The following is a 19,426-nucleotide window of genomic DNA, read 5'->3' as shown; positions in this document are numbered from 1 at the left end:
CCAAGATCCTGCCACTGCACTCTTGCCTGGGTTACAGAGCAAGACTCTGTCTCAAAAACAATAAATACATATATATATATATATACATACATAAATGCTATTATTGCTGGGCAATCAATAGGTTCTCTGCCCAATGTGCATAGAGACCAATACCAGGGCACTGGCTTTTGAGAAAAGAAAGTTGACTGGCAAGGAGACAGGAGGAAACTCCCAAATCTGTCTCTCCAGCTGGTGGCTGGGTCAGGTTTTATAAACATAGGGTGAGGAGGTGCAATCTGATTGGATCTTGCAATGTGTTGATGCCAGGAGGCACAATCTGACTGGATCTGGCAGGCGGTGACACTAGAGCTCTATCTGATTGGACTGTGGATCCTGCCATGTGGTGTGTGCTTCTTAATTCAGTCTCCCCTCCTCTGTCTGAGCCCTTAGGTTCCTCCTGTGGTTGCACAGTTGGTTCATCTGGGCATGCTCAGGTTATGTGACCTTCGACCTGGGGGCCATGGCAACTGAAAAACAACTTTGTTACATAAAAATTGAACCAGATTGGTCTGATGTGGTTACACTGTCTAGTACTTATAACTATTATGTTAAATCATATGAAAAGGCAAACATTAAACCCTCTCTTAGAAATGTAATAGTTTCAGGCCTGGTGTGGTGTCTCATGCCTGTAATCCCAGCACTTTGGGAGGCTGAGGCAGGTGGATCATGAGGTCAGGCGTTCGAGACCAGCCTGGCCAATATGGTGAAACCCCATCTCTACTAATAATACAAAAATTAGCTGGGCATGATGGCAAGCACCTGTAGTCTCAGCTACTTGGGAAACTGAAGCAGGCAGAAGAATTGCTTGAACCCAGGAGGTGGATGTTACAGTAAGCCGAGATCGCGTCCAGCCTGGGCAATAGAGCAAGATGCCGTCTCAAAAAAAAAAAAAAAAAAAAAAAAAAAGATGTAATTGTTTCAGTGGTCACTAGAGAATATATTTGAAATGCAAAATTTAATGCAAAAGTGATTTCTCCTGCTAGAGGTTTTTTTTTTTTTTTTTCAAGACATAGTTTCACTCTTGTTGCCCAGGCTGGAGTGCAGTGGTGTGATCTTGGGTCACTGCAGCCTCCTGGGTTCAAGCAATTCTCTTGCCTAAGCCTCCCGAATAGCTGGGATTACAGGTGCCCGCCACCAAGCCCAGCTAATTTTTGTATTTTTGGTAGAGATGGGGTTTCCCCATGTTGGCCAGGCTGGTCTTGAACTCCTGACCTCAGGTGATCCTCCTGCCTCAGCCTCCCCAAGTGCTGGGATTACAGGTGTGAGCTACCGTGCCTGGCCTAGAGTTTTTTTGAAGAGAGGTTGAGAACACATCACTCGCACCCCATGGTACGTTCTGCTCTGAGCCATGCACTGAGCCGTGCGCATCCAGGCTACATAATCAGGCAATTACCCGCTCACAGAGAGGAAACCAGGAGATGTTTCGGGCCACTGCACCACACTCTGCTGTCTCTCAGACACATTCAGTTGTAAACTTGCTTTTCCTTTGAACCAATGTGAACAGGCCTCCAGGAAGCACAATTTGGGGACGAGTGGGGCTTCTTTTCTGAGTGTCAGAGTTCTTCAACCCTTCAAAAGGGGAGGTCCAGGGAGGCCCAGCAGCCCCAACCTCCACTACCCATGGTGCTTGGAGCTGAGCCAGGGCCACGGCGGAATGGAACTCCCAATTAGATTCACTTGACACGTGAGAAATTCCGTGGAAACCGGCAATTATAAATGCATGGTAAAACTTTCTGCAACAAATGAAAAAGACTAGAAGGACTTTTGAGGACAGTAGGAAAACAAGCCCTAGTGGATAACATGGCTTAAGTTCCTTCCTCTTCTGTGCAACTATTTGTCTTCAGCCTTGGGAACCATCTGTGGTTTGTTCTCCAGAAAAGAGATGCGTGGAAATTCTGAGTATGACCCAGGAATTGTCACTGTTCCTCTTTCTAAAAAATTGAAGTCAGCTTTAAAAAATTATAAATGAAGTACATGCCCATGTAAACACTTCAAATAGAAGGATGCAAAAGATAAAAAATGAAAGTTTTTTCTCTTATACCTCCCGTGACCTAAATAACCACTGTTAATAGTTTCTTGCATGTCCTTCCAGAGTTTTCCACGTACACAAATGTTGAAAATACATATTTCAACATAGCCTTATATATGTATTCACTATTATATGTTCCTTTAAATAATCATTTAGTATTTAGTAACATATCTTGGCATATTTTATTTCAACACATATAGATTAGCTTTATTCTTTTTTTATTATTATTTTTTGAGATGGAGTCTCGCTCTGTCATCCAGGCTGTAGTGCAGTGGCATGATCTTGGCTCACTGCAACCTCTGCCTTCCTGAGTTCGAATGATTCTCCTGCCTCAGCCTCCCGAGTAGCTTGGAATACAGGCACCCACCACCACCCCCCTCTAATTTTTGTATTTTTAGTAGAGACGGGGTTTCACCATGTTGGCCGTGCTGATCTCAAACTCCTGACCTAAGTGATCCACCCTGCTCCTCCAGGCCTCCCAAAGTGCTGGGATTACAGCCGTGAGCCATGGCACCCAGCCAGCTTGATTCTTTTTAATAGCTGCATAGTATTGTCTTTATAGATGTACTTTATATATAAGTTTCTATTGATAGATATTTAAGTTATATCCAGATTTTTAAAAATTGCCAGTGTTGCAGTAAAAATTCTTGATGCATATATTTTTGCACACTTATGCAAATAATAGATATTTCCTAATGCTTTTCATAGAGGTTTTCTGAGGCAGGGTCTCACTCTGTCCCCAGGCTGGAGTGCAGTGGCATGATCATGGCTCACTGCAGCCTTGACCTCCCCAGGATCAAGTGATCCTCTCAAGTCAGCCTCCCAAGTAGTTGGGACTACAGGCACATGCCACCACGCCTGGCTAATTTTTGTATTGTTTGTACAGGTGGGGTTTCACCGTGTTGCCCAGGCTGATCTTGAACTCCTGGATTCAAGCAATCCACCCACCTTTGCCTCCCAAAGAGCTGGGATTACAGGTGCCAGTCACCAGGCTCAGCCTCACAGAGGTTTTTATATTTTATCAGCAATCTGTGCAAAAGGACTATTTCTCTACATCCTCATGTACCTGAGGTTTTATTAAATTTTTAAGTCTTTGACAATTGTTATGTTTAGAAAAGTCTTTTTTGTTTCTTTTCTTTTTTTTTTTTTTTTTTGAGACAGAATTTTGCTCTTTTTGCCCAGGCTGGAGTGTAGTGGCACAATCTTGGCTCACTGCAACCTCTGCCTCCCAGATTCAAGCAACTGTCATGCCTCAGCCTCCCAGGTAGCTGGGATTACAGGCACGCGCCACCATGCCCAGCTAATTTTTGTATTTTTAGTAGAGACGAGGTTTCACCATGTTGGTCAGGATGCTCTCGAACTCCTGACCTCAAGTGATCTGCTCCCCTTGGCTTCCCAAAGTGCTGGGATTATAGGCATGAGCCACTGCGCCCGGCCCTTTTTTGTTTCAATATGCATTTCTTTCATAAGCGTTCCCATCTCAGTCTTTTTGCAAAAATAATGCAAATCACATTGTGTAAAGATACCTGCAACTACAAAAAGAGGACTGGAATTCAGCAACATTTTGTGGATTGAAGTGTCCCTTGATCTCACCATTTCCACCATCCAGGTAGTTTCACGAACCAAGTGGCTTTGGAGAAAAATCCAACAGGGTAGACCAGAAGATGGCTTATTTATAAACGAGTGTGCTCATGAAAAAGCATTGATGTTGGCATTCAGACACAGCTCAGACTCTCACTGCTCTTGCTGGCTCTGTCCACAGGACACTGATTACATAGATGTGGTGACAGCAGGGACACTCTGCCATCCCTATGCTAACCTGGCATTGCAACCTGAGCAAAGCCAGGCTCATGTGAGGAGCAACCTCCTAAAGCAGCCTTTTGTTTTTTACTTTTTTGGGGTTGGCAGGGTTAACAGCTGTTTAGAGGTTTATAGTTAAGGCATGGATTAAGAGTCAGCTCATTCTCTTTATCTCAGCTCATCTGCCCCTTAAGGGATCCTATTGGGTATCACAGCAGGTATAGACTTAGCAGCAGATCTAGGGCATGGGACGAAGAGGGAAGAGCAGTGGATCTGTCAATCCGTACACAGATTTCCAGCTGCTCACCATATGCCTTAGTCATCTTTAGAGGCCTCATTTGCTTCCTTTCACATGGCGGAAATTCCCAGGCAAATGACTTCTCAACCCCATGCCTCCAGCTCTACCTGGAGTTTAAAGGTGGCCATCGGGGATCTCAGAGAGCATCAGATCAGGCCACTAGAAAACAGGCAGGTTGGGAGTCTTGCACCTGCACGGGGCTGGACCCAGAGCAGCTCAGTGGCAGCCTCTTCCTTCCCAGATATTTTTCCTTGGGCCACACGGAAAAGGCACCATGTAATGTATTGGTTAATCCTCAGGCTTATAACCTGATATGCTGGGGTTCAAATCTCAGCTGATCCCATTAATTGCTGTGTGGCCTAGAGAAAGCTACATAACCTCTCAGCTCCTCAGTTTTAGGGATGATCATCATACCTAACTCACAGGCTATGAGGCTTCATGTGGGACCATAATGTACCAGACCAGTGCTTGGCCTATAGCATGTGTTCAATCAATATTGGGCTGGTGTTATTGCAACTGGCATGTGACACACCAGCTATACTAGTGTGAAAAATCTATATTTCACTTCCACATCTGAGTGACAGTGAATTACTAACTCCAGGATTCATCTGAAATCAGCTCTTTTTGTCACCGGCTTGACCTACTTAATCTGATTTACTACCTTACTTGTTTTTCATGGGAAGACTCACTCTTTCAGCATCAGGACTTGAAGCAAGGTGCCCAGGCTTGGTTTAGCAGTGTTGTAAAGCTATACACAGTACGTGCAGCTGCAGTTCCTTCTACATTGCCCACCAAAAGTGGCTGTGGACTCAGGACAACCACGCCCATGAACGAGCTTCGACTTGATGGTGTCAGATGTGGGACCTAAGGGTGGGGAAAGTTCTCTACTCACTGGGCAGGATCAGATCAAAAGACAAACGACCAGAGAAGCACTTCTCTAGGATCTCATCTTCCCCTTTGCTTCCAAGTCCCACATGTTAATTTGTGTTAGTGGAATGTGCGAGAGGAGGCAAAGATCAATGATGTTTCCCAGTGATTCCTAAAGTGTTCCTGACTTGCAGCACAGTGTATGCAGTTAATCCACTCACAGAGACAGAGAATGACAAAGAGAGAGCTAAAATGTGTGCTGTTTAGATAACAAATCATACATTCAAAAGAGTTGTGTAATTTGGGAATGTAATGGTGGGAGACTGTTCTACAGAGAGAGCAGATTCAATGCCATTGAAGCGTAAGCAGAGTCTATGCCTGAGACCTCATTTACAGTTTACAGGAAACATAGGGAACAGAGAAGTTAAATTATACCAAGTTATATCACTAGATACTTCCTGGAGACAAAGCGTTCTGCAGGAAAACAGGCCTGGATTCTTCAAAAAGTCAACATTTATAGGAAAAAATGGGAGGCTGTCTTAAATAAAAAGAGACCAAGAAGACACAAAACCCAGAAGCAAGGTGCTAACTTCCATCAGATCCTTGTTCAAAAATGGAAAAGAGACACAGCCATAAAAGACATTTGGGGATTATTGGAATATTGAAGTATGGAGTGATTCTTAGGTAGCATAATATAATTATAGTTAATTCTTCTGGGCATGATAATGCCATTGTAGTTATCAAGAGAATGTTCTTTTTCTTAGGGGACGTTTGCTGAAGTAACTAGAAGTCCAATATTATGATGTATGCAGCTAATTTTCCAATAATGTGTGAGAGAGACGGAGAGAGGGATAACAAGCCTGAGAGAGAAAGTAAATGTGGCAAACATGTTAGCAATCGTTGAATCTAGGCGGAGATTTATTATAGGTGCGGGTGATGGCTCTAAGTTGAATCTAGGTAGAGGGTTTATGAGTATTAATTGTAGTACGTTTTTCTACTTTTAAGTTTGAAAATTTGCAAAGTAAGAAGTAGGGAGAAAGGAGAGTTGATGAACCTGGGAACTCATGTGAGTCTTTGGTGCCTTTTGGAAGTCTCTTGATATCCTGTCCCTCCTTGATTTGAGGACTGTCCTGCTGTGGGTGACCTATCGCCTGAGGCTGGACCAAGAGGACACCTTCCTGAGTCCCCAGCATCTCCAGGCCCAAGTGGTCTGAAGTCCACCATGCTGCAGAAGTCCAAGAGTCTGTCCAGGATTGCTTCCCTTGATAGCACTCTTTCTTCCTTCCATCCTCGTCGGCTGCTGTGAAAGTTGTCAGAATCAAAATGGAGTGATGTGTGCTAAAAACCCTGACAGATAGAGCCTGGGAAGGCCATAAAGGGAGGGTACTCATGCATGAATGCCTGATAACAAGAACTCTCAGAAAAGATAGCAAAAACCACAACTTTGCACAAAGGCCAACCTCACACAAAAAAATACTTCTGCAAGGACATCTGCCCAGCAACTGCCTGTCCGACCTCAGACTGGCGCCACCCTTGCTATAAACCCTGGAGGCCAAGGATAATTATCTCAAAACAATTATATAATCATTCTTATTTTTTCTTTAAAAAACTTTGTCTTCTCCTGTAATCCCAGCACTTTGGGAGGCTGAGGCAGGTGGATCATGAGGTCAGGAGTTTGAGACCAGCCTGGCCAGCATGGTGAAACCCCATCTTTACTAAATATGCAAAAAATTAGCCAGGCATGGTGGTGCCCACCTGTAATCCCAGCTACTCAGGAGGCTGAGTCAGGAGAATCACTTGAAACCAGGAGGCAGACGTTGCAGTGAGCCGAGATCGTGCCACTGCACTCCAGCCTGGATGATAGAGTGAGACTCTGTCTCAAACAAAACAAAAAACAAAACAAAAAATAAAAAAAAAAAACAGAAAACAACTTCGTCTTCTTTCACTTCCCTGAATACACACAAAGTTTACTGTGGCACGTATATCCCTGTTGCAATGCCCATTCCCAAATAAATATAATTTTCTTTTAGAGAGCCTCTCTCTGTCTGTTATTTAGGTTGACAGTACAAAATACAAGACTAGTGTCTATTCTTCTTTCTCCACTGCCATGTGGAAAATATGATTTTGCAAGAATTAAATGTCAAATTTTGTTTACTTACAATGTAAAACCTTTTTGTAATTGCTCAGTTGTCATATGTTTTGCTCATGTTATGGCCATCATTCAAAGTTCATCTCAAATTTTTAAGAGGTAGATTGAATACTGTGTTGCTGTTGTATCTAATAGTTGGACTCCATAAACCAGTATAATTTAATTGTAAGGGAGAATTCTCTAATAGCATGTCTTTTAGGCACAGCAGCAATATTTAAAAAAAAATTTTTTTTATTATACTTTAAGTTCTGGGGTACATGTTTACAACGTGCAGGCTCCTTACATATGTATACATGTGCCATGTTGGTGTGCTGCACCCAGTAACTCGTCATGTACATTAGGTATATCTCCTAATGCTATCCCTCCCCCCTCCCCCACCCCACAACAGGCCCCGGTGTGTGATATTCCCCTTCCTGTGTCCAAGTGTTCTCATTGTTCAATTCCCACCTGTGAGTGAGAAAATGCAGTGTTTGGTTTTTTGTCCTTGCGATAGTTTGCTGAGAATGATGGTTTCCAGCTTCATCCATGTCCCTACAAAGGACATGAACTCATCATTTTTTATGGCTGCATAGTATTCCATGGTGTATATGGGCCATATTTTCTTAATCCAGTCTATCATTGGTGGACATTTGGGTTGGTTCCAAGTCTTTGCTACTGTGAATAGTGCTGCAATAAACTTACGTGTGCATGTGTCTTTATAGCAGCATGATGTATATTCCTTTGGGTATATATCCAGTAATGAGATGGCTGGGTCAAATGGTATTTCTAGTTCTAGATCCTTGAGCAATCACCACACTGACTTCCACAATGGTTGAACTAGTTTACAGTCCCACCAACAGCGTAAAAGTGTTCCTATTTCTCCACATCCTCTCCAGCACCTGTTGTTTCCTGACTTTTTAATGATTGCCATTCTAACTGGTGTGAAATGGTACCTCATTGTGGTTTTGATTTGCATTTCTCTGATGGCCAGTGATGATGAGCATTTGTTCATGTGTCTGTTGGCTGCACAAATGTCTTCTTTTGAGAAGTGTCTGTTCATATCCTTTGCCCACTTTTTGATGGGGTTGTTTGTTTTTTTCTTGTAAATTTGTTTGAGTTCTTTGTAGATTCTGGATATTAGCCCTTTGTCAGATGAGTAGATTCACAGCAGCAATATTTCTGCAACCTTTTTGGTGAGAAGATCTTTTAGCAGAATAATTCAGTTTTCAGACTCACGTACACCTTCCTTGATGAGAGACAGAAAACCATTCTGAGCGACAGGGATTCACACTGTGCCTCTCACCAAAAGATAAATTTTGAACCAGCTGTAGGAAGCCTGCACGTCACAAAGTTAACAACCTTCAGTGGGTACAAGCAGCCCAGCATGTTCATAGCAGTGGAAACCCATGCCCGAGACATCGTTTGAAGAAGAAAGCGGGAAGTGCAATTGTCAGACTTTAATGTCTCATAAAATGTTCATTTAAAAAAGGAAGACAAGCTGGGCACAGTGGCTTACGCCTGTAACCCCAGCACTTTGGGAGGCCGAGGTGGGCGGATCACTTGAGATCAGGAGTTCGAGACCAGCCTGGACAACATGGCAAAACCCCACCTCTACTAAAAATACAAAAAAATTAGCTGGGCATTGTGGCATGTGCCTGTAATCCCAGCTACTCAGGAAGCTGAGGCAGGAGAATCGCTTGAACTCAGGAGGCAGAGGTTGCAGTGAGCCAAGATCATGCCACTACACTCCATCCTGCATGACAAAGTGAGGCTCCATCTCAAAAAAAAAAAAAAAAAGAAGAAGAAGAAGACAGAGTAGGGTTGGTAACTTTTAATTTTTTTTTCTTTTGAGACACAGTCTTGCTCTCTCACCCAGGCTGCAGTGCAGTGGCACAATTATAGCTCACCGCAGCCTCAAACTCCTGGGCGGAAGTGATCCTTCAGCCTCAGCCTCCCAAGTAGCTAGGGCTACAAACACATGCCACCATGCCTGGCTAATTTTTTAAGAAACATTTTTATAGACATGGGGTCTCACTGTGGTTGCCCGGGCTGGTTTTAAACTCCTGGCTTCAAGCAATCCTCCCACTTCATCCTCCCAAAGTGTTGGGGTTATAGGTCTGAGGCACCTTGCCTGGACTAACTTAATTTTTATTAAAGAAAGAAAGGAACAAAACCTATTATCTGCTATTCTTATCATTTTATGAAATAAGGTACACTTTAATTCCAAGCAAGTAGTAAGGGCATGATTGGAAGGTAAAAATTGCTGGGCCATGGGACAGAGAGGGCTTGGGGCTGCAGAATGATCACAAAGGGCAGGGAGGTGCAAGCGTTAGCCTCCCAGTGAGAACTGGATCAGCAGGGCAGAGCAGAGGAAAACAGCATCTAAAGGATGCAGGAGGAGATGATTAGCTATTATCAAGGTAATGATACCATTGTTTCTGAATCTTAGGTTGCTGAGATTTAATAATAAAGTGTAAAGATTTACTCTGCGTTAGAAAAAAATTATGCCGTCCATTTCATGATGCCAATAACACCCCAGGTGTGGAGGGAGGCATGAGTCATTTTATGTTTTTGAAATTGCTGTTTGGTAACTCACTTTATTTAAACTTCACCACATGAGGTTGCCGCAATACATTTGATCATCCCCTTTCTCACTTTACATCTGAAACTGAAGCTGCTACTGGATTCCTGCTGACTCAGCAAAAATCCAAACCATTGTCAATAGAGTCCATTAGGAAATCAGTCCCAATCCGAACCTCCTAGACAACACTTGAGCAAGGGAAGTCAGATTTAAAAATCAGAATCATGGCCAGGTGCAGTGGCTCATGCCTGTAATCCCAGCACTTTGGGAGGCTAAGGCGGGAGGATCACAAGGTCAAGAGATCGAGACCATCCTGGCCAACATGATGAAACCCCGTCTCTTCTAAAAATACAAAAATTAGCTGGATGTGGTGGCACATGCCTGTAGTCCCAGCTACTTGGGAGGCTGAGGCAGGAGAGTCACTTTGACCTGGGACGTGGAGGTTGCAGGGAGCCGAGATGGTGCCACTGCGCTCCAGGCTGGGTGACAGAGTGAGGCTCCGTCTCAAAAAAAAAAAAAAAAAAAAAAAAAAAAATCGGAATTACTACTAACCTTCTTAAAGTGTCTAAAGGACCTTCCAACCATACATCAAACCAAGTAAACATGTGTTCCCAAGGAAATATTCCAGAAGAAAAAGTGGGCCTGCTGCAAGTTAATTCTGGAGATAATACATGCCTAAAACAGACATGAAACAGCCATGCAAAAGGATTGGACCATCCCCAGAGCTTGTCTGAAACCTCTAGAACGGCAGTTCCCAACCTTTTTGGCATCATGGACTGGGGTGGGGGGCCAGTTTTGGGATGCAACTGTTCCACCTCAGATCTTCAGGCATTAGATTCTCATAAGGAACACACAACCTTGATCCCTCACATGTGCAGTTCACAGTAGGGTCCGTGCTCCTGTGAGAATCTAACTAATGCTGCCACTGATATGACAGGAGGCAGAGCTCAGGAGGCAATGCTCATTTGCCTCCTGCTGTGCAGCCTGGTTCCTAACAGGCCGTGGACCGCTAGTGGTACCGGAAGGTTGGAGACCCTTGCTGTAGAAAGCAGAGCCTGAGGGTTAATAAAGTGTTGACACTTTTTTGGAGGTGCAAACGGAAATGTTTCAAGGGGGGATGAAAGGGAAGTGAGACAGGAAACGTACATTACAAAGAGATGTGATGCATGGTGAAGCTGGCTTCACAACACCTCCAGGACACAGAGGTGGCTCAGGAGCCATTTCGTGGGGCACAGGGGACTCCTGGGGAAGTGTTCTGCAGAGAAGCCACATCTCCAAGGGGTCCGTGGAAGAGAGGCAGAGGAGGGCTGGCTCACTTCTATCCCCTCCCTCCTATTGGATGATTTCACCCTACAGGGAGCTTACTTCCCCACTTTTCGCATGTGTTGGTGGCTACTCAGGAAGTCAGATTCCAGGCCCTGTGTTGTGGTATTTTGTTTAAGTCTAAAAGTAAGTAGAGGTGCTTGGGAGAAAGAGAGAGAGAGAGAGAGTGAGAGAGAGAGAGAGAGAGAGAGAGACAGAGAGAGAGAGAAGTGAGCAAATCTCAAGAAGTTTGTGTCCCAAACAATCATTAACTCTCATTTCCTGGTTATTACTAAACCACTTTCTGAACTGCAAGATTTTGTCCTATTGGTTTGTGCAGTACCAGTTAAAACATCAGGTAGCATGATGATAATTTCCAGCACCCAGAGATACTTAGTGAAGGAATCGGTCAGCAAGACAACATGGAAACGTTTATACTTCCATCACAGATACAGTTAAATTTTAGTAAGAGCCTCAAGTGACTGTTTTAAGTCAAGAATTTTGCCAAAGATTGAGGATACTGAAAATTACTTAGGTTTACAGATCTACAGGAATTAAGCTTTTTTGGATTCAAGCTTAAATATGAATCATCAGTGACATTTACATTGTCTTAGTTTTCGGATCTCTCCACAAGCTGACTGTAATGCAAGGATTTGAGCGCAAGTGGTTTATTTACAAGGTGAATAAGAGACCAGTGGAGAATAAGGAATGAGAGAAGGCAGGAAAGGGTATGTTACTGGGCAAATTATCACTGTGGATACCTGGACATAACACTGCTGGGGCTCTGGGAGCAACGTAAGACACAATCCTCAGATTAATTGCACCCAAGGGGCAAGGGAGCTGGGGTATTTATACCCCCATTCCTAACAGTGGTTGGGTGAGAGCTGGTACCAGGGAGTGTTAAGTCTCCAGAACTTCTAGCTGCTTTGTAGATTGATAGCGAGGGCTCCAGCTGTCAGAGAAGCCCTCAGGCAAAGTGATGCAGATGCTTCCAACTGGAAGTCAAGCATGTGCACTAGAAGGGAGGTATGGGCAGAACAGAGAAAGTGGACTACATGTATGTCTTTTGCTACCCTGTCTCCTCTTAGAATGAGGTGACTCAGCAGAATCCTTCAAATATTATGATATTATGATAGTGTGAAATTTAAAAAAAAGTTTGCTATTGCTAACTCAGTATTCCTTTCCTCTTGTAGTAAGTGGATGCTTTATTTTATATGGCTTTGGATGCATTCTAATATGACCTATCATGTAGAATGCTTTCTTCTTTGAAAAATGAAACTTAAAAAATAGATTACTGGCCAGGCATGGTGGCTCACCCTTGTAATCCCAGCACTTTGGGAACCCAAGACAGCCGGATCACTTGAGGTCAGGAGTTCAAGACCAGTCTAGCCAACACGATGGAACCCCATCTCTACTAAAAATATAAAAATTAACTGAGCATGGTGGCTCAGTTAATCCCAGCTACTCAGGAGGCTGAAGCAGGAGAATCACTCGAACCTGGGGGGCAGAGGTTGCAGTGAGCCAAGATAGTGTCACTGCACCCCAGCCTGGGTAACAGACAGAGCAAGATTTTGTCTCAAAAAAAAAAAAAAGAAAAAAAAAAGTAGATTAGCGTAGGTAGCTAAAATCAGGAAGCTTCGCTCTGGGGAAATTTGTGCATTTTCTTTTTCTTTCTTTTCTTTTCTTTTTTTTTATTCTGCCACAGAAACACTCCTACAAAAAAACTTAAATACTTTCAGGAGTTAAGAAAATCTTGCCAGGTATCTGAATTGTGGAGGTTGGAGATTATTTAATCAAGCTGACTGCATTTAACTAGGAAGGGAAACAGACTTAACAGAACATCAAAAATAGACACAGCAACAGAGGATTCCCAGCTTCAGTGTCAGCAGACGTCACCCCAAATGTTCAAGCCATCCCGGTCAAAGGCAAATGGAAACTCTTAGCCACTCTACATTAGCATAGGATGGTGGAGCAGGTATTAATAAAGCATTAATGCCATCTGGGCACCATGGCTTATGCCTGTAATCCCAGAGCTTTGGGAGGCTGAAGTGGGAGGATTGCTTGAGGCTAGGAGTTTCAGACCAGCCCCTGGGCAACATAGTGAGAACCCATCTCTATAAAAAAATTTTTTTTAATGGCTGGGTGTGATGGTGCATGTCTGTAGTTCCAGCTACTTAGGAGGCTAAGGTGGGAGGATCCCTTGAGCCCAGGAGTTAGAGGCTGCAGTGGGCCATGATTGCACTACTGCGCTCCAGCCTGGGCAAGAGAGCAAGACCCTGTCTCAAAAAAAAGGCATTAGTGCTCCTTATTTATGTTGATGTTTTAATTGCAAGCACAGTAAGCAGTTATGTTTTTCTCAAATAAAACACTGAAATACTACAGGGACCAAAAGTGGTGTCTTTGGTGCAGAAGCCAGTGCTCAGTGGACTCTCCCACAGAATGCTGCAGTTTTGTTGCTTACACAGCTCTCGTGGGAGTTGTCACACTGGGATTGGGCTCAACCTTTCCATCATGACACTCTAATGAGTGTCTGAAACAGAGTTGACTCCTGTTCTTTTCTAAAATGTGTATTTATTTATTTACTTACTTACGTATTTATTCAGAGATAGGCTCTTGCTCTGTAGCCCAGGCTGGAGTGCAGTAGCACAATCACGGCTCACTGCAGCCTCAAACTCCTGGGTGCAAGCAATCCTCCCAGGTGGCTCTCAGGTGGCTAGGACTACAGGTGCACACCACCATGCCCACCTAATTTTCTAATTTTTTTGTAGATATGGGATCTCACTGTGTTGCCCAGGCTGGTCTAGAGCTCCTAGCCTCAAGAAATACTCCTGCCCCATTCTCCTAAAGTGCTGGGATCATAGGCTGGAGTCACTCCACCTGGCCAGATTTGACTTCTGTTTTTTTTTTTTTTTTTGAGACAGTCTCGCTCTGTCGCCCAGGCTAGAGTGCAGTGGCGCGATCTCGGTTCACTTCAAGCTCTGCCTCCCGGGTTCACGCCATTCTCCTGCCTCAGCCTCCCGAGTAACTGGGACTACAGGCGCCCGCCAACACGCCCGGCTAATTTTTTGTATTTTTAGTAGAGATGGGGTTTCACCATGTTAGCCAGGATTGTCTTGATCTCCTGACCTTAATGTATCACGCTGCGGTCTCACATGTAGATTCCATATTCCCTGAGTATGAGCTTTTCCTGCCTGCTTCTTCCTTACTGGCTGGAACTTGTCTGTGACAAGTGTCACCTCGTTCTGTTCTTCTTCCTTCATTTCTGGTTTTTCTTTTCATTCTTCAGTGTCCTCTGTTGGTTTGGGTCTCTATTTATTGCTTCGCTATTATTTCATAAGCATTTCCTCTATGGTTCTTCAAAGTCTTACACTTCATTTAGTCATGTTAATGTTTTTTAAAAACTTTTAAACGTTTAAGCCAACAACTACTGGAAAAATGTGTAAAAGTCATCAATGAAGTAATTAAGTGCTCAGAAACAAGTAAAAGTCTTATAAACACTTTCATGAGCCTCATTATGTTGAAAATAGGTGTTGTAGAAATTTTAAACTTAATTTTAAGAAGATGAAATAAACAAATGCCTTGCGATATATGCAATTCCTCTAAAGAATTATTACCCACGTGTCAGCAGTTTGTAAATTAGCAGCCATGGTGGTCCCTGGATACTTGCATATTCATTGGTAAGGGTGATCACATGACCTCTTGTCTGAGCCTCAGTATATTTTTACATCTATAAAATAGAAATATTAATAGTACCTCCCTCAGAAGTGTGTTGTGGGGATTACATAAGATAATGTGTATAAAAACTCTTAGCACTGTGATCAGTCAGTGTGCTCAATCAGCTAACTATTATTGTGTACGATATTTTACTCTTGTTGGGAATAAAATTTTTCTTCCTTTTTTCCTTTCTTTTCTTTCTCTCTCTCTCTTTCTTTCTTTCTTTCCTTCCTTCCTTCCTTCCTTCCTTCTTTCTTTCTTTCTTTCTTTCTTTCTTTCTTTCTTTCTTTCTTTCTTTCTTTCTTTCTTTCTTTCTTTCTTTCCTTCTCTCTTCCTTTCTTTCTCACTCTTGCTCTGTTACCAGGCTGGAGTGCAGTGGCACAATCATGGCTCACTGTAGCTTTGAACTCCTGGACTCAAGTGATCCTCCTCCCTTGGCCTCCTGAGTAGCTGGAACGTCAGGCATGCACCACCATATTTGGCTAAGTTTTAAAAAAATTTATGTAGAGATGAGGTCTCAGCATGTTTCCCAGGCTGGTCTCAAACTCCTGGGCTCAAGTGATCCTCTTACCTCACCTCCCAAAGTGTTGGGGTTACAGGTGTGAGCCAAGAAAAATTGAAGAGATGTTTTAAAAAGTGAGCTTCAAGTCACCATAAACCCTCTGCTCCAACTGCTCTGGAAAGTGCTGATGTCGTGACAGATGTGCTCCTTCTGGTGATACTGAAGGAAGCCGGAGAACTCAGGGCCTTTCTGGGGCCGTGTAATGATGATGTCCCGCCAGCCACTCTTGCTGTTGAGCTGATTCTCTCTTCTCCCTTTGACCTCTAGAAATAAGAAGAAAAGATCAAACATAGAGGCAGGAATGAGTTTCACTTCACAATCTCTATGCTTTATTTAGTTTTAAAGTTAAGATTTGCTTTATAGGCCAGGTGCGGTGGCTCATGCCTATAATCTCAGCACTTTGGGCTGCTGAGGTAGGCGCATCCCCTGAGGTCAGGAGTTCGAGATCTCCCTGGCCAACATGGCAAAACCCCATCTCTAGTAAAAATACAAAAATTAGCCGGGTGTGGTGGCGGGCACCTATAATCCCAGCTACTCTGGAGGCTGAGGTGGGAGAATCACTTGAACCCAGGAGGCGGAGGTTGCAGTGAGCCAAGGTCACACCACGTACTCCAGCTTGGACAACAGAGCCAGACTGTCTCAAAAAAAAAAAAAAAAAAAAAAGGATTTGCTTTACATAGGTAAGAGCAAGCCACTTTCCATTTGCTGCTTAGTCTTGGGGATTGGATAGTGTTCTCCCAAATTCACATTCACCTGGAACCTCAGGATGTGATCTTAGTAGGACATAAGGTGATTGCGGATGTACTTAGTTAAGGATTCTGAGATGCAATCGTCCTGTATTTTAGAGTCATCCCTAAATCCAATGACTGGGATCCTTATAAGACAAGGAGAAAACACAGAGGGACACAGAGAGAAGGAGCTGTGAAGATGGAAGCAGAGATTGGAGTTACGCTGACACACATCAAGGGACACCCAAGGCCATCAGAAGCTGGAAGTGGCAAGAAAATAACCTACTCTAGAGCCTTCAGAGGGAGCAGGGTCCACTGACACTTTGATTTTGTACTCTGGCCTCTAGAACCGTGAGAGAATAAATCTCTTTTGTTATAAGCCACCCAGTTTGTAGTACTCTGTGATGGCAGCCCTGGGAAACTGATAGAGACAGGAAAACACAACCTGTCTGCACTTTATGGAAAGGGGAGAAGTAAGGAACACTCCTGCCCTCCTTCACTCTGTGTAGGTCTCCTCTGCTTTAACTTCCTGCATAGAACTCATCACAGTCATAATCAAACACGAATTATTTTTCCTCTTGTTTGTTTTCTGTCTCTCCTCCTGCTAGAGTGTAAGCTCTTTGAGGGCAGGGATTTTCTGTCCTGCTCACTGCTGCATTCTGCTGCCTAGAATGATGCCTGGCATATATACAGTAGATGCTCCATAAATATTTTTTGAATTTATGAATAAATGAAAGAATGAAATAGGCAGGAGTTCTGGGGATTGTCTCATATAACTTTTCTTAGAAGGGACAAAACTGAGAGGAAAGATGAGGGCGTTCCAAGGCGAGGAACCAATAAAGGTATGCAAAGGCCGAGAGTCACAAAGAGGAAAGCTCTTGGGACAATGGCAGATGGCGGCATTTGCTGCCTGGGGTGGGAAGGAAGAATGTGAATCTGGAATGACGCATTCGGGCCTGAGTGTGAGAGGCCTTGTGTATTGGTAAAGAAGTCAGTTGCAGCTGGGCGCGGTGGCTCATGCCTGCAATCCCAGCCCTTTAGGAGGCGGAGGCGGCGGATGACGAGGTCAAGAGATTGAGACCATCCAGGCCAACATGGTGAAACCCCGCCTCTACAAAAAATACAAAAATTAGCTGGGCGTGGTGGCATGTGCCTGTAGTCCTAGCTACTCCTACTCGGGAGGCTGAGGCAGGAGAATTGCTTGAACCTGGGAGGCAGAGGTTGCAGTGAGCCGAGATGGCGCCACTGCACTCGAGCCTGGTGGCAGAGAAAGACTCCGTCTAAAAAAAAAAAAAAAAAAGAATTTGGTTGGATTCTGAGGCAGTAGAAAGCCAATGGGTTTATTTAAAGCAAAAGAATTTTACAAAATGTTAAAGGAATTGCTTTGGAAACAGTGGCAGTGCTTGACTCAAGAAGTGAGAGGTGCTTCTGAAAGTGCAAGTGAGAGAAGGGCCTGAGGGAAAGCTGCTTCCCTTTGAAATACTGGACAGCATTGGTGAAGAGCTGGGTAGGGGTAGAGAGATTAGAAAGCCACAGGCACAGCTCACTGTGGCTCTCTGGTCTCTTATATGGGGCTGAGCCCCTGGTGCTGGAAAATATAAGAAATGGAGCAAGTTGGAGGTGGAAAACCTTAAGTTTGGGGATCCCACAGAACATTCCAATGGAGATGCCCAGTATTGGTTGGACAGAAAGGTCTGCTGCTCAGGAGAGGGGTAAAAGCCAAGGACACATCACTGGGAGACATCAATGAACATGAAGGCAGGAGGGTGGATGAGGCCACCCCTGTTGAACATAGAAAGAAAGAGGTCTATGGACAGACCTCTTGGGAAGAGGAGTGAAAGTGAAGCCATTAGCTGTGAGCACGTTGCATTCTGCTGCATGATAAAAAGCACGTTTAAAATGCTTACGATTCTTTAGAGAAGTGCTGTCTTTTGGTATTAAGTGTTAATATTTGTAATGACACTGTTCTATTTGTCTCTTAAAAAGCTTATGCAGGCCGGGTGCAGTGGCTCACGCCTGTCATCCCAGCCCTTTGGGAGGCCGAGGCGGGTGGATCACCTGAGGTCAGGAGTTCGAGACCAGCATGGCTAACATGGCGAAACCTCATCTGTACTAAAAATACAAAAAAATTAGCCAGATGTGGTGGCGGTCACCTGTAATCCCAGCTGTTTGTGAGGCTGAGGGAGGAGAATCGCTTGAACCTGGGAGGCGGAGGTTGCACTAAGCCAAGATTGCACCACTGCACTCCAGCCTAGGAGACAAGAGCAAAACTCGTCTCAAAAAAAAAAAAAAAAAAAAAAAAAGCTTATGCAAAATGCAAAATAAACTAATATGACTAATTGTGGACAATATAGACTCCACAATGAAAAATACATCATTAGAATGAGGAGAAACATTAGCCTTAATCATCCAAACTCAACACAGGAATCATGAGGAGCAGGCACTAAATTTGACCTAGAAAACAAACAGGGTTTCCTGTTAATGGAAGACAGTAACAAAAAGAACTTCTCAAAGTTTGCAAAATATCCTTTCTCCTGGATGACAGCCAGGGTATGGTCCCAGGGCTGTTTGGTTCTTTCCTGATCAGCATAGGAAAAAAAGTATTCTTTCCTCTTTCTGCAAATCTACCCGGGTCCCTTTGTGGTTCCACAATCATTTGTCACTTGTTAATAAGCTCTTATTAAGTGTTTCATCTGGAGGAAGCAAGTGAGTTAGTCCTCTTGCTCTCTGATGTAGGGATTCACGATTCTATCATAGAATTCTTCCAAGAGAAGGATTTCACAAACAGAGGAGAAAGAAGGGCGTGTGTCTTTCCATCCACTCCCTCACCGCTCTGTGCTGTGGCACAGACTTGCAATTCCTTTTTCATGCCACCTACTCACCTTTTAATGCTGAGTTCAGGAGTTCAGGTCACTCTGTGACTGTGACACAGCCTTCACTCCATCCACCATTTAAATACCCAGAGGCAGGGTGGGGCATCTCCTCTGAGGTCCTAATTTCTTTCCTCCTTTCCTTTTTCCTTTTTCTTTTCCTTTCCTTTCTTTCCTTTCCTTCCTTTCCTTCTTTCCTTCTCTCTCTTTCTTTTCTCTCTTTCTCTTTTGTTTCTCCCTTCCCTTCCCTTCCATTACCTTCCCTTCCCCCTCCCTCTCTTCCTCCCTCTCTCTCTTCCTCCCTCCCTCTCTCTCTCTTTCTCAATTTCTCTCTTTCTCTCTTTCTTTCTTATAGGGTCTCACTCTGTCACCCAGGCTGGAGTGCAGTGGAGCGATCTCTGCCTGCAACCTCCACTGAGTTCAAGCGATTCTCCTGCCTCAGCCTCCTGAGTAGCTGGAATTACAGCTACGAACCACCACAACTGGCTAATTTTTGTACTTGTAGTGG

This window comes from Gorilla gorilla, chromosome 8 (genome assembly GCF_029281585.2).
Source record: "Gorilla gorilla gorilla isolate KB3781 chromosome 8, NHGRI_mGorGor1-v2.1_pri, whole genome shotgun sequence".
NCBI lineage: Eukaryota > Metazoa > Chordata > Mammalia > Primates > Hominidae > Gorilla > Gorilla gorilla.
The sequence above is the reverse complement of the archived record's forward strand: the minus strand, read 5'-3'. Positions refer to the sequence as shown.